At 35.8% G+C, this 13,195-nt stretch overlaps 1 protein-coding gene across 5 annotated transcripts in view; it reads left to right on the forward strand.

The window, feature by feature from the left end:
- The window catches only part of MTMR3 (myotubularin related protein 3), a 130,211-nt gene that overhangs the window by 62,444 nt on the left and 54,572 nt on the right, over positions 1-13,195 (forward strand). For all 5 annotated transcript variants that reach the window (XM_081037618.1, XM_081037620.1, XM_081037621.1 and 2 more), the window contains exon 2: positions 1,610-1,662. The gene's annotated coding sequence lies outside the window, so the exon portion shown is untranslated. The remainder of the gene's footprint in view (positions 1-1,609; positions 1,663-13,195) is intronic.

Raw genomic sequence — 13,195 nt, forward strand, 5'->3', positions numbered from 1 at the left:
TATTCACCAGATCTGGCACTGTGTGACCTTTGGCTCTTGCTCAAAATCAGAATGATTCAGGACATCGAGGCAGCCACAATAGAGCAACTAACGACATTAACAAAAGAGGACTTCCAGAAGTGCTTCAGAAAGTGGCAAGAACGATGGAATAAGTGTGTTCAAAGCGAGGGGGAGTATTTCAGGGATAGTAAAAGATATATGTAACTTTCATTGTAATAAATTTTAAAAATTTAAACATTCACCATAGTTTTTGATCACACCTCATCTATCAGGTTTGGTACTATCTGGTTTTGGGAGATCTTGGAATATATCACCCTCAGATAAGGAGACTACTGCAGTACTTTCTAAGTGGAATGTGCCTTCACATACTAATATTTCATGTGGTTCTTTTTTTTTTTTTTAACAGCTAGGGACAAAGAGACCTAGCATCTGTTCTTTTTAACAAACCTTTATTATTCTAAAGTAAAATTCATAGATAATATAATGTACCTATAAACATACTTTTTAAAAATCGACAGTAACTTTAGTATAGTGGAGAAATAAAAGGAAAAAAATTATAGAACGTATTTCACTATTCAAATACTTAGCAAAAATTATACTCTAGCAAGAAAAGGTCCTAGAGATTTACAAATCCCCCAACTTACCTGCTGTATTGTTTTGTACCTTGTTCTACAACTTAACAAGAGCAATCTTAATACTTACTGTGGTTTGTATCTGAAGTTGCAAATTATGAAAGCTTTATTTTCTTTCCAGTATAGTGTGTGGTTAATATGGCATAAGTTACAAAATTTAAATTAAAAGTTGCTGGGAGCCAAAAATGCTGCTTGTAAGATGGTTAGAACACTTTTATTGCATGGTTTGCTTTCCTTTTATGGTTCTTTTTCAGTTAAAAGGTAAGTTTCTGGAGGTTATGGGAATGTACTATGTTGATTGACTCCTTTTACAGGATTTTGGTAATTTTGTACAGTCTTATTCACATATGTGATTTCATGTCACAGAAACAGTCATCCCAAAAGGATGGTTGTCTGCAAATACTGAGAGAAATCTTTACAAAGGAGTCAGATTGATTAGGTCTTTTATTTCTGTGAAGGTCAGATTGCGGCCTAGTTGTGACAAGAATTCTTTGTGTGTTTAGACTATCTTCCTCCCCCCATTTTTTACTTACATATAAAAAAAATCCCTTGGTAGAAGCCGATTATGTATACAAAACACCTTCAACTACCAAGTCCAAGTCTAGGTCTCCTGGAACTTAGTTTTTTAAAGTGCTTGTTCCTGTAGTGGCAAAGATTACCTGAAAAGCCATCAGAATGAGGCTTTATTGATTGAGAAAAACTTTTAAATAGGAGTGTGTGTATGTTCTGGTAAATTCTGTCTGTACAGTTCTGTAGTTTCTAAAGGCATGTTGAGGCCTGACCAGGCCCATTTTGAGCAATTAAACATTTCTAAAATCTGTGGTTGACTAAATAGTCTACATTGTAACAATTTAAAAAATGGTGTATTATCCTGGCCTTCTAACTTGCAGAGAAAAGTCTTGTGGGGAGATAGAAGTGGCTTAATTTGATTCTTAGGGTATTTGTCATTGTAAAAACTACTGGTTTTTCTTTTGCAGATTTTCTTGTGAAACCTTCTAGTAGAAAAATTTCTTGGGACAAACTTCATTTGGTAAGCTTGGTTTTTTTCTTCCCTACTACTCTTTGTGTGCTATTTTGAGGCAGCTAAAACTAATTTACAGATTAATTTTTGGGGTCTGTTTGTTCATGTACCAATTACTTAGATGAGCTCTTATATTTTCACTTCAATATTAAATTTTAAATGTGGTGTTTTTTCACTGTGACTCAAGCAAGATCACTTTTTACATATAAAAATGTGCCATAATACAATATGCTGTGCCTGGAAACTTGTATTTAAATTGAGATTAAATGAGCTGTAGCCCTAATCTTTTGTTAAAAGTAGACAATCCTTAACAATGGGGAGTTCTTTTAAATTGAAACTTGATTCTTGTTTTGAATTTTCTTAAATTGTTATATATCTATATGAAAACCAAGGTTTCATTACTGGACTTAGTGGTATTAATGTGATGTTTAACTAGAAAACAAGTTCTAAAATATTTTTAGTTCTGTCCTCAGTGTGGATATTAATCCCAGTCCTGTCCTTTGCACATGTCTATTACTACCTAAGTCTTTATTACTGCCTCTCGTTTCTGCCATCTGTTTAATTTAGGAAATTATAATCTAGTATTATTGAAAAGAGAAGTTGTTGCTTTGGTTTTAAGTTTCTAGATTCAAATAATTCCTTTGTTCCAGAACCTTTAGTATGGCTTTTTAGGCTCTTCACAAATGGGCTTTAAACACATCAGCAACTAGTCGCCTGGTTTCCCGTCCTCCTACAGCGTCTTTGGCTGTAGCCATGCTGGTCTCACATACTCTGCAGTGCGCTTTTTTGTTTTGTCTCATTCTTCAGCTTTGTGGTTCCTTTCTCTGCTTTGTCGTAATAGCTCAGAATCTGGTTGGTTCAACTGTTAAAAACTGGAGTGTTCACAAAGCCTTCCTTGAGTGCCCAGATCAGAATCCATTTCTCTGTCTTTTTAGTTTTCTGCTTGTTGCCCTCACAGGATTGTGAGCACCTTGAAGGCAAGAACTATCCTCATATTTGAATTTCAGTTCACATAAACACTGCCTGAGTCCTGGGATACCAGTGTCTTCTCACTCTAATTTCATTTTGATAAGGATTTTTGTTATTTGGGTGTTTTGTTGTTGTTGTTGTTAGAGTAAGGGAGAATAACAGATTCTATGGTTCTAATAGGAATTAGCATAATCTTGTTGATTCTGGGTATTGTTTTTTTCCATCTTTCTATGTAGTGAAGGAGTTACATAGTATATATATAAAATCTGTGACCTTGCAGTCCAGGCTGCTCAGTGTCTCACTTGGTTGAGTTATTGTTTGTAAGTGTAAGTTTGAGTTATTGAGTGAGGAATTGAGTAATTTCTTCTGAGCAAGTGTCTGAAAGATGAGATACTGTGTTCAACTGGAAGATTAAATGATATTTTACTTTTGTAAAGATTTCTCAGATGTCACATCCATAGGGTGGTACTGATCGTGGAGCCCGGAGAAACCTGCAGGTTCCAGCTGTCAAATCTCATACGTATATTAAGAACAGAGAAATCATTTAACTGTGATGGTTGGAATAAGATTCTTATCCTTCATTTGGCCCAGTAGGTCACATATTAGACCTTTAGAGAAGGAATTATCTTCATGTATTACTTGTCTCTCCAGTATTTAATTTTTACATGGCTATGATAACATAAATGTTTATGGATTTTTAACTTTAGAATAATTATTAATTTTAAATAAGGCATCTAAGACTTATATTTCCAAAACAGAATGAAAAAGCGTTATATTCTTGTTTGAAGAAACGTGGTCTAGGTTTGGTGAGATTATTGAATTAATTTTGATGCCAGGAAACATATAATTTGAATTAATATAATATGGGTTCCATGTTAAAATAGACTAAAGTGATATGACAGTTAGATCCCATATGTGATCCTAGACTGGATTCTTTGTAGAGGTAAAAAAATAGTTTTAAAGGGTAGAATCGGGTCATTTGACCAAATTGGAATATAAAAGGTAGATTAAAGTGCTATATCAATGTTAAATTTCCTGAATTTGAAAACTAGTGCTGTGGTTATATACGAGATTATTTTTGTTCTTAGGAAGTGTACACTGAAGTAGTAAGGGGTAAATAGTCTGGGTATATACAACTCTTTTTTAAATGGTTCAGCAAAAATAAGTAATGTGTATGTATGTACACACACATGTATATGTGCATGTGTGTATATATGTATACATATGCATATATATATTTACACACATGACAATGGTGGGAACTGTCCTATCCAAATTCTTTGTATGTAATGGACTGTCTTACTTAATGATTTAACAAGTGCTTATTTCTATATACTAATAACTATGCTAAGCACAATATATGCATTATCCTTTTTTTTTAAATTGAATTTATTGGGGTGACAATTGTTAATAAATTTACATAGATTTCAGGTGTACAATTCTGTATTACATCATCTATAAATCCCATTGTGTGTTCACCACCCAGGGTCAGTTCTCCTTCCATCACCATATATTTGATCACCCTTATCCTCATCACCCACCCCCCACCCCCTTACCCTCTGGTAACCACTAAATTATTGTCTGTGTCTATGAGTTTTTCTTTCTCATTTGTTTGTCTTGTTCTTTTGTTGTTTGCATTATCTTTTAATCCTAGCAACTCTTTGATGCGGCTGTTATTCGTGTTTTACAGATAAAGAACAGAGGGTCAAAGAGATAGCATGACTTGCCCTCCAGGTCATAGAGTTAGTAAATGGCAGATTTAGGACTATATCTCATCTGCCCTCAGAGCCATTGCTCTACATTCTTGATTGTTTTCTTGAATGAAGTCATTATCTGCACACTCTGTCTTAGGTTAAATAAAAATTCTTTATGCAATATTATTTTGAGTTTCTTTTCTTTTCTTTTTAAAACTTTTATTTATTTAAGTTTTAGGACTCATCAGCTCCAAGTCAAGTAGTAGTTTCAATCTAGTTGTGGAGGGCGCAGCTCACAGTGGCCTGTGTGGGGATCGAACTGACAACCTTGTTAAGAGCACCGTGCTCTAATCAACTGTGCTAACCGGCTGCCCCTTGAGTTTCTTTTTTTAAAACTTTTGTAAAAAAGTTTGTTTTCCTAATTACAAATGTAAAGTAATTCTAAAAGCATAAAAACTCAAATTCCTTACTCCTACTTTGTCAACAATCATTTTTCTGTACATGTAGAAACACGCTTCATAAGTAATACAACTTATTCATATGCATATTTTTATTTTAATCTTTTAAATTACAGAACATTAAAACTTCTACCAAGTTGATAACTGTGTGTTGGTGAATTATTTTTCATAAATATAAGAAAAAGTATCTGTAGTCTTTGGCAATAATCGTATCCTTCTAAAAAGAGTATGTATCTTTTCACCAGTAAATTTGTTTCCATGAATCAGTGCTGCAGAAATAATGACTTATGCAGAAATATGGACAAGGATAGTTATTACAGCTTTTTTGATTGTAATAGAAAAATGGAAATAACCTGAATGTCTCAGCAATTGAATGGTTAAGTTATGGTTTGTGATAACATAGTGGAATACTGAACTGCCATCTGAAAGTATGAGCTGACACAAGAAGGATTTGATACATTAATTGAAGAAAAAAGTTGCAGAACAATGAATACAGTATGATTCTTCCCTCCTCACTTTTTTTGTAGATTGTGTCTTTGTATATGCACAGACAAGTGTCTGGACAGAATTATAAATTAGTTAACATTGGTTGTACTTACATGTAGGTAAAGAACAGCAATGACTGAGGAGGGAACTCCCTCTTACTTAAAAAAATAACAGATTTATTGAGCTATAACTCAGATAGTTTACATTCGACCCATTTAAAGTATATAGTTCAATGGTTCAGTATATTCACGGTGTTGTGCAAGCATCACCACAATTAGTTTTATCACTTCAAGAAGAAACTTCATGCTCTTTACCTATCACCCCCTTTATCTTTCATCTCCCCCAGACCTAAGTAACCACTGATACACTTTCTATCTCTATAAATTTCCCTGTTCTGGACATTTCGTATAATGGAGTCGTATGATATGTAGTCTTTTGAGATTGGCTTCTTTTATTTAGCATAATATGTCCAAGGTTCATTCACATTGAAGCATATAAGTACTTCATTCTTTTTATGGCTTAATAATAATCTATTTTGGATATACAACATTTTGTTTATCCATTCAGCCATCAATGGACATTTGGGTTATTTCTACCTTTTGACTCTTTTGAATAATGCATGTTCAAGTTTTTGTGTGGATGTGTGTTTTTGTCACTCTGGTAAACACATAGGAGTGGAATTGCTAGGTCAGATGGTAACTATATGTTTAATTGTTTGAGGAACTCTCAGGCTATTTTCCAAAGAGGTTGCACTGTTTAACATTCCCACCAGCAGTGTATGAGAATAATTGTTTACTTTTTACACCTGCATTTTAAAATTTCTTAGACTAACAGTAATGGCTTAGTTCTTCCTTTTGTGGTGATAGTATAATTATCAGTCTGGGAGCCACGTTTTGCACGTCAGTTGCTTAATATCTCATAAGAATTGGTCGTATCTGCTATTTGTAGATTTTTTTATAAGGCCCCTCAGCAACTGCTTGATTCATGTTGGTTGCAGTTACCCGTGGTCTTGGCTTTTTCTTAAGATCTTGGACTTCCTATAGAAAGTTTATCTTTCCTCAGATGCTTAAAACAGTACCTCTTACTTTGAACTATTTTTATATGTTTTCTTGTTTCCCCTCCTGACCATAAAGTCTTTAATCTTTCTTAGCACTCACATCTAGGCCTTTACCTATTGTCAGTTATATTCCAGCATACCTTTCACACCCTTATGCTTTTATTCTGTACTGCCTCCATTCTTTTCTCCTTGTAATTCTTGATTCTGTCTTTATTCTAGTTGTTCTCTAATCCAGTTACTACACAGTAGCCAGAATGATCTTAAAGTCAAATCATGTCACTCTGCTGTTTCAAACGTATCAGTGGCTCCCGTCACTCGGCTGTTTCAAACGTGTCAGTGGCTCCCTGTTGTACTTGGAATATAGTCCATACTCCTTACTATTTACATGATCTTTCTCTTACACTTTCTCTTAAAGTTTCTTCAACTTTAAGTTAAACCACTCTTCTTTCTGACTCAGTACATTTTAGCCATACTGCTTTCCTCCTTTTGATCCTTCAGAAATGCCAGTCTTTCTTGTGTCAGGAGCATATGTTGCTTGTTCCCTATATCAGAAACTTGCCTTGCCTCACAGAGAGGTCTTTTCTGACCACCTTTTCTAAAGTAGGACTCCCGAACCCCTGTCTCCTACCCCTAGTCTCTGTCTCAGCATCCAGTTTGTGTCCTTCATCACATTTAGCACAATTTTTTTCTCTCTCCCGCGCTGGAATATGAGCTCTTTTAGTGCAGAAACAAGCATAATGTCATACTGTCTGACACGTACTAGGTTCAACACTTACTAATATTGACTGACTGACTGACAAAAGTTGCAGCACACCATATTGGAGTCTTTATTTGATGTAAAAATAGAATGTGTCATTTCTTGGTAATGACTTTAAATTGATTGAGACTTTAATCCTCAGTGGCAAATCTTTGTCTTGGTCTTTCTGTACTCATTAAAAACTTGGGGGCGGCCGATTAGCTCAGTTGGTTAGAACGTGGTGCTTATAACACCAAGGTTGCCGGTTTGATCCCCGCATGGGCCACTGTGAGTTGCACCCTCCACAGCTAGATTGAAACAACTACTTGACTTGGAGCTGATGGGTCCTGGAAAAGCACACTTAAAAATAAATAAATAAATAAAGTGAAAAGGCTGAAAAAAATTGGATTTGACTTGGAAGATAGCTAATGGGGATATATCTGCTGTTCAGGAGTTTACTTTGTAAATGGAATTTGATTTCTAGTTCAGTGCCACTGCAGGTGATTATATTTCAGTTGGGATCGCTAACTCTGTGAAGCCTGTGAGAGTTTTTCGGTTTTTTTAATTTTGCTAAGGGAAATCTTAAAAAGACACAATGAATATTGATATGTTTACTGTATAAACCACTGGTTTTCTGATAGCTAAAATGTTGACTGTTTCAATTAGTTCTTCACTAACTGGGGGTTTTGAGGTAGAAGAACTATTATGTTAAGAAAAACTATTATGTGAAGATTTCAAGTGTATAAAAGTAGAGAAAATAGTTTAATAAATTTCCGTTTACTTATCTCATTGGGCTTCAAAAATTATCAACTCATGAGCCATTTAGTTTCAGAGATGCTCTTGCTCATTCCCTTAGTCCTCGATGTATCACTTAATCTGTATGCGTTTCAATACATATGCAAAAGAAACTTACAAGCATAACCCCACCCATAACCACAATAACATTGTCAATTATACAGAAAATTAATAGTTCCTTAATAGCATAAAATATTTAGTATGTGGTCCAATTTCCCTAAATATCTCAACTTATTTTTATACTTTCAATCAGGATGCAGATAAGATCTATATATTACAGTTGGTTGACATGTCACTTAAGTCTCTTTTAATCTATAGGTTTCCCTTCCGTCTCTCTCTTGTCTTTCAGTTTGCTTAAAGAATTTGGGTTACTTTCCTGTAGTTTTCCATAGCCTAGATCATTATTTGCATTCTGTATTTCATCAGCAGTTGTAAAATGGTGATACCTATTTCTGTCTTTCCTTCTTCATGTGTTAGATGGTATATTCCCCTCACCAACTACTTGATTGTACAGATGTTCAGTTTGTATAGGAAAGGCAGGATAAATACTAATTCTTTCCTCTTATTTTCACCAGTTTTCAAAAATAAGAAGTTGATTATCTAGCATCCTCCAGTGGTAACCAATGAGAGAGAGAGAATCATTATGAACTCATAGTCAAGTATTGGGTTGGTGCAAAAGTAATTGTGATTTTTGCAATTATTTTTAACCTTTTAAACTGCAATTACTTTTGCACCAACCTAATATATTGAAACTCAGTCCATTGCACTTCTTATCAGTGAGTGTGTTCAGGTTGGCTCCCTAGTCTTTTTTGATATACTCTTAGTGGTCTTTGATACTTTCCTTTGCTTTCCAATTTAATAATACGTTCCAGAATCAGCTTACATATCACCTGTTCCAGACTGGGAATTGGCTATTCCTCAGGAGCCATGGCTCCTTTTGAAGGGGGTCTTTAGAGAACATAGCCTAGATGATTAGAATGCTCATTGCTGCTGCACTGGCCCCATAACTTTTTGTGGTAAGATTAGCTTTAGTATTTCATGAAGAGTTTGATTATATTCATACTCTTCACATACATTTTTTTATTGAACTATCATTCACATCACATAAAACTCACCCTTTTGAAGTATGCATTTTTTGGAGTTTTTAATATTGTATTTCCCCAAAATAAGACTGGGTCTTATATTAATTTTTGCTCCAAAAGACACATTAGGGCTATTTTCAGGGAATGTCTTATTTTTCATGTACAACAATCTACATTTATTTATGTACAATTTACATTTATTCATTTATTAATGTACAGAAATTACATTTATTCAAATATAGTCATGTCATCTTCTTCTGGAACTTCGTCATAACTCTCGAAACCCCGAATTCCGACTTGAATTTCTTGCGACTCCATTTCCTGTAGAACCATTGGCCCCAATCTCTCATGTCCAGCAATAGAGCTCTCCTTAAATGAGCACTTCTTGTCCATGTAGCTCGTAGTGCATTGGCAACACAGCTGTCAGTGATTTTTATCCCATGAATTCTTCACCCAAGTCATGACTTCTTGCAGGCTAGGTGTCACAAAGTTTCCACGCTCATTTCTCTCCATTCTATTTTCAATGTAGTGATTGATTTCCACGCACAAATGGTCCTTGAATGGCTTGTTTGTTGCAATAGCAAGAGTCTGGAGATAGGCAGTCATTCCTGCGGGAATCATTATTTGATCTATTCCTCTCTTTGCAAGGAAATTCTTCATGTCTTTAGCATGGTGAGTGCTGGCTGATTCCCAGACTAGCAGACCTCTTTGGCCACCTCGCAAAACAAGTGGCAGCATTAAATCGACCCACTTCCTTATAACTGCTTGTGTGCACCAGGCTTTTTCGGTTTCAGGAACATAAATGCCTGAAACACGTTCAACATTATCTTTCTTGCCCTTAGTGATGATTAAAGGTGGGGCTTTCTTTCCATCCAGACGAATTGCCAAAATACAGTAACACATGCACTTTTGTAAACAGTGGAGGGAATGTAGATTGATGAGGCTCCCCTCTGATCAATTGTCGCTTGATCCTTGGCCCATAAACGCTGCAGTTTCATCCATAACAATCGTGTTGGAGAGTTGGTATTTCAAAAAGTTGATGCCATCAACAAAGGACTTGAATGCAAGTTCAGATTTAATAACTTCAGTATCTTCCAGCTTGAACAGTGTGGTCGATCTTCTTAGAGACAGTTCATATTGCTAAAGGAAGCCATCCAGCCAGTGTTGTGGTGCTTTGAATTCTTCTGGGGATATTGCTGCTGTGGTGCCATTGCAAGGGCAAATGCTAGAATATCAGCCCTGCGCACAACCAAAGCCTTCGCTGTCCTGTCAGCAATCCATTCACAGATGATGTCTTCCAGCTCAGGAAACACGGTTGCCGACTTGATCCACAGTTGCACTTCCAGCATTTCCCTCGTCCACCTGTTGACTGAGGTTAGTGTACTCTGCTCGCCATTTTTGGACCATTCGGAGATCCAACTTCTTCTCTTTGCAGAAAGCCGTAAGATTCTTGCCCCGGGAGTCCTCCATGATTCCTTTCTTGTACTCGACAGAATAGTTCTTTCTTTTTGCACTCATCTTATCTGGGGTCAAAATATTATTCCCTTTAAATCTACCATTAAATCAAGTGTTAATTGAAGACTTAACGAGACAGGAGTGGCAACAAAATGATAGTTAAGAATGATGGTCCACACAAAAGCGATGAAAAATTGCAAGCACCAAAATTCAGAAAACGTTTCTTTATTTCACACGGGTGCATTAAGTATTTCACACGAGTGCATTAAGTATGTCCGTTACAACACATGAAGATTCATGTTAGACACAACCAAGTCCGTTCGTTATCAGGTGCGCACGTTATTCGTGTGTTGTGCCTGTACTCCAATTGGTCATTAGACAAGTCTCGAGTTCATCTGTTTACAGAGGCATTTACCTCTCATCCATAAGCGCCTGCTTGGGTATTTACAAATAATTACAATTTATATTATCATTTATTTTAAGTATTAATGTCAATAATATTTATTTACATTTAATTATATATTAATATTATTCTTTTATAATTGAACACATCTGTCATGTGTTGCAACGGACGTACTAAATGCGCCTGTCTGGCTGACGATCTTAACTGGGCCTTATTTTTCGGGTAGGGCTTGTATTACGAGAATCCTGAAAAATCATGCTAGCGCTTATTTTCCAGTTGTCTTATTTTTGGGGAAATACGGTATGTATATAATGTACTAAACACCACCATTATGTATTTCCAGAACATTTTCATCACCCTGCAAAGATACCCTATACCCATGAACAGTTACTCCATATTTTTTCCTCAGCCTAACCACTGACAAGCACTAATCTACCTTCTATCTCTGTGGCTTTACCTATTCTGGACGTTTCACATAAATGGAATTATACAATATGTTATCTTTTGTGCCTGACTTCTTTCACTTAGCATAGTGTTTTCATAGTTCACCCATGTTGTGTCATGCATCAGTATTTTAGTCCATTTTACTGCTGAATAATACTCCATTGTATGGATATGCCACATTTTGTTTATTCATTCATCAGTTGATAGACATTGGATTTGAACATTTGGGTTGTTTTTTACTTTTTGGCTATTATGGATAATGCTGCTGCGAACATTTGTGTGGACATGTTTTCAGTTTTCTTGGATATAGCCTGGAGTGGAATTGATAGCTCATAGGGTGACTTTGTAATTTTTAAAGAATTGGCAAACTTTTCCACAGAGGTTGCATCATTTTACATTCCCACCAACAATATGAGTGTTTCAAGTTCTCCACATTGTTGACATAAATATCCTCATCACTGGAATTACATTTTGAGTTCTCTGTTTTGCAAAATATTAAATTCACTTCTATTTAAGTTGTTTAAGATATAGCAGTTCGAATGTGTATGATACTGTGATTAGAAACACAATTCTAAAACACATACCTTTTGCAAAACATTAGGACAGTTTCTTCTTTTTTTTTTAGATTTACCTAGTAGGTGTTTCCTAGTAAAATTAGGTTCCATGACTTTTTGTTCCTTTAAATCTAGAATAGTGCCTGGAATATAATAGGTATTGAATAAATATTTATTGAAATAATAAATGAGATAATTTTATGCTAATTGGTATTCTTGAGCTAGGTCAAATCACCAAGGTTTGTTTTGGGTTTGAAGAATGGTGAGAATGATGACTCTGGTTTGTTACTGAACCACTTAGTTCTCCCTCAGACTTCCAGCCTCTAAACAATGAAGTATCCCAAACTACTGTCGTTGGTCCTCTGTGCTTGCTCCCAAATTAACTGGCTTTAATGCCATCCACATACTGCTGTCTCTCACATTCATGTTAGTATTGCTAGCTTCTGTCTTCATTTCCAGGCTGGTTTATTCAACTCTCTTCATGGTATCGTCAATTGGGTATCTCATCGCCATCTTAACATGTCTAAAATAGAACCTCTGGTTCCCTGTTCCCCCTCCTGTACCTCTGCATAAAGGAGGGAATCCATTTCTTTTTAATGGTCTTCTATCATCAGTAAATGAGAATCTTTTCTTCCACTTGCTGAGGCCAAAAAGTTTGACTTCTCTCTTTTCCTCTTATCTAATTCATTAGCTCAAATGCTATGGGTGGTCATTTCAATATATATCCAGAATCCAGCAATATCCTACCATTTCCATCACTACTACCATGTAGTGATTATGGCCTTCTTACTGGTCTTTCTGCTTCTTCCTGTGCTCCTGACATTCCTCCCTCCCCCAACAGTCTGGTCTATTTCCACCCAACAGCCAGAGCCATTCTTTATAGTAAGTTATTTCATGCCACCCTCTGCTCACAGCTGCACAAGGCTCCACATGTTCGGGGCCCTGCTGCTTCTTTGATGTTCTCTAGCCTCTCACACTGCTTTGAGTGTTGAATCTCAGACTCCCCCAAATATCCTGTATTCATGGAAGTTTAGCAAACTAGAAATGCTGGCTTTGCGTGGAATTAACCTTTTTTTTTTAAAGCAACTTCTTAAAGATCATCAAGCTCTTAGTAGCCTGTCTTTGCACTTCTAGTTGGGTATTATTCCCCCACCCTTTTTGTTGTTTTTAAAAACCTGGAAAAAGGTATTATCAGCACAGTTTATGTGAATTTTCAGATGAGCATAGAATATTGGGGCAATGAGACAATTTTTTCATATTTTGCTTACTAAGCCAGTTTGATTCCTATAGGTAGGGAGAATCCATTTGGAATTTACAGATAAAACATCCTGTGATATTACAAGAATATTGTTTTTGTGCTTGCAGGTTGGTTTTAATTATCATTGCTTTATTACTTTCATCCAAGGTTC

The sequence above is a fragment of the Rhinolophus hipposideros genome (assembly GCF_964194185.1).
Source record: "Rhinolophus hipposideros genome assembly, chromosome: 24".
Lineage (NCBI taxonomy): Eukaryota > Metazoa > Chordata > Mammalia > Chiroptera > Rhinolophidae > Rhinolophus > Rhinolophus hipposideros.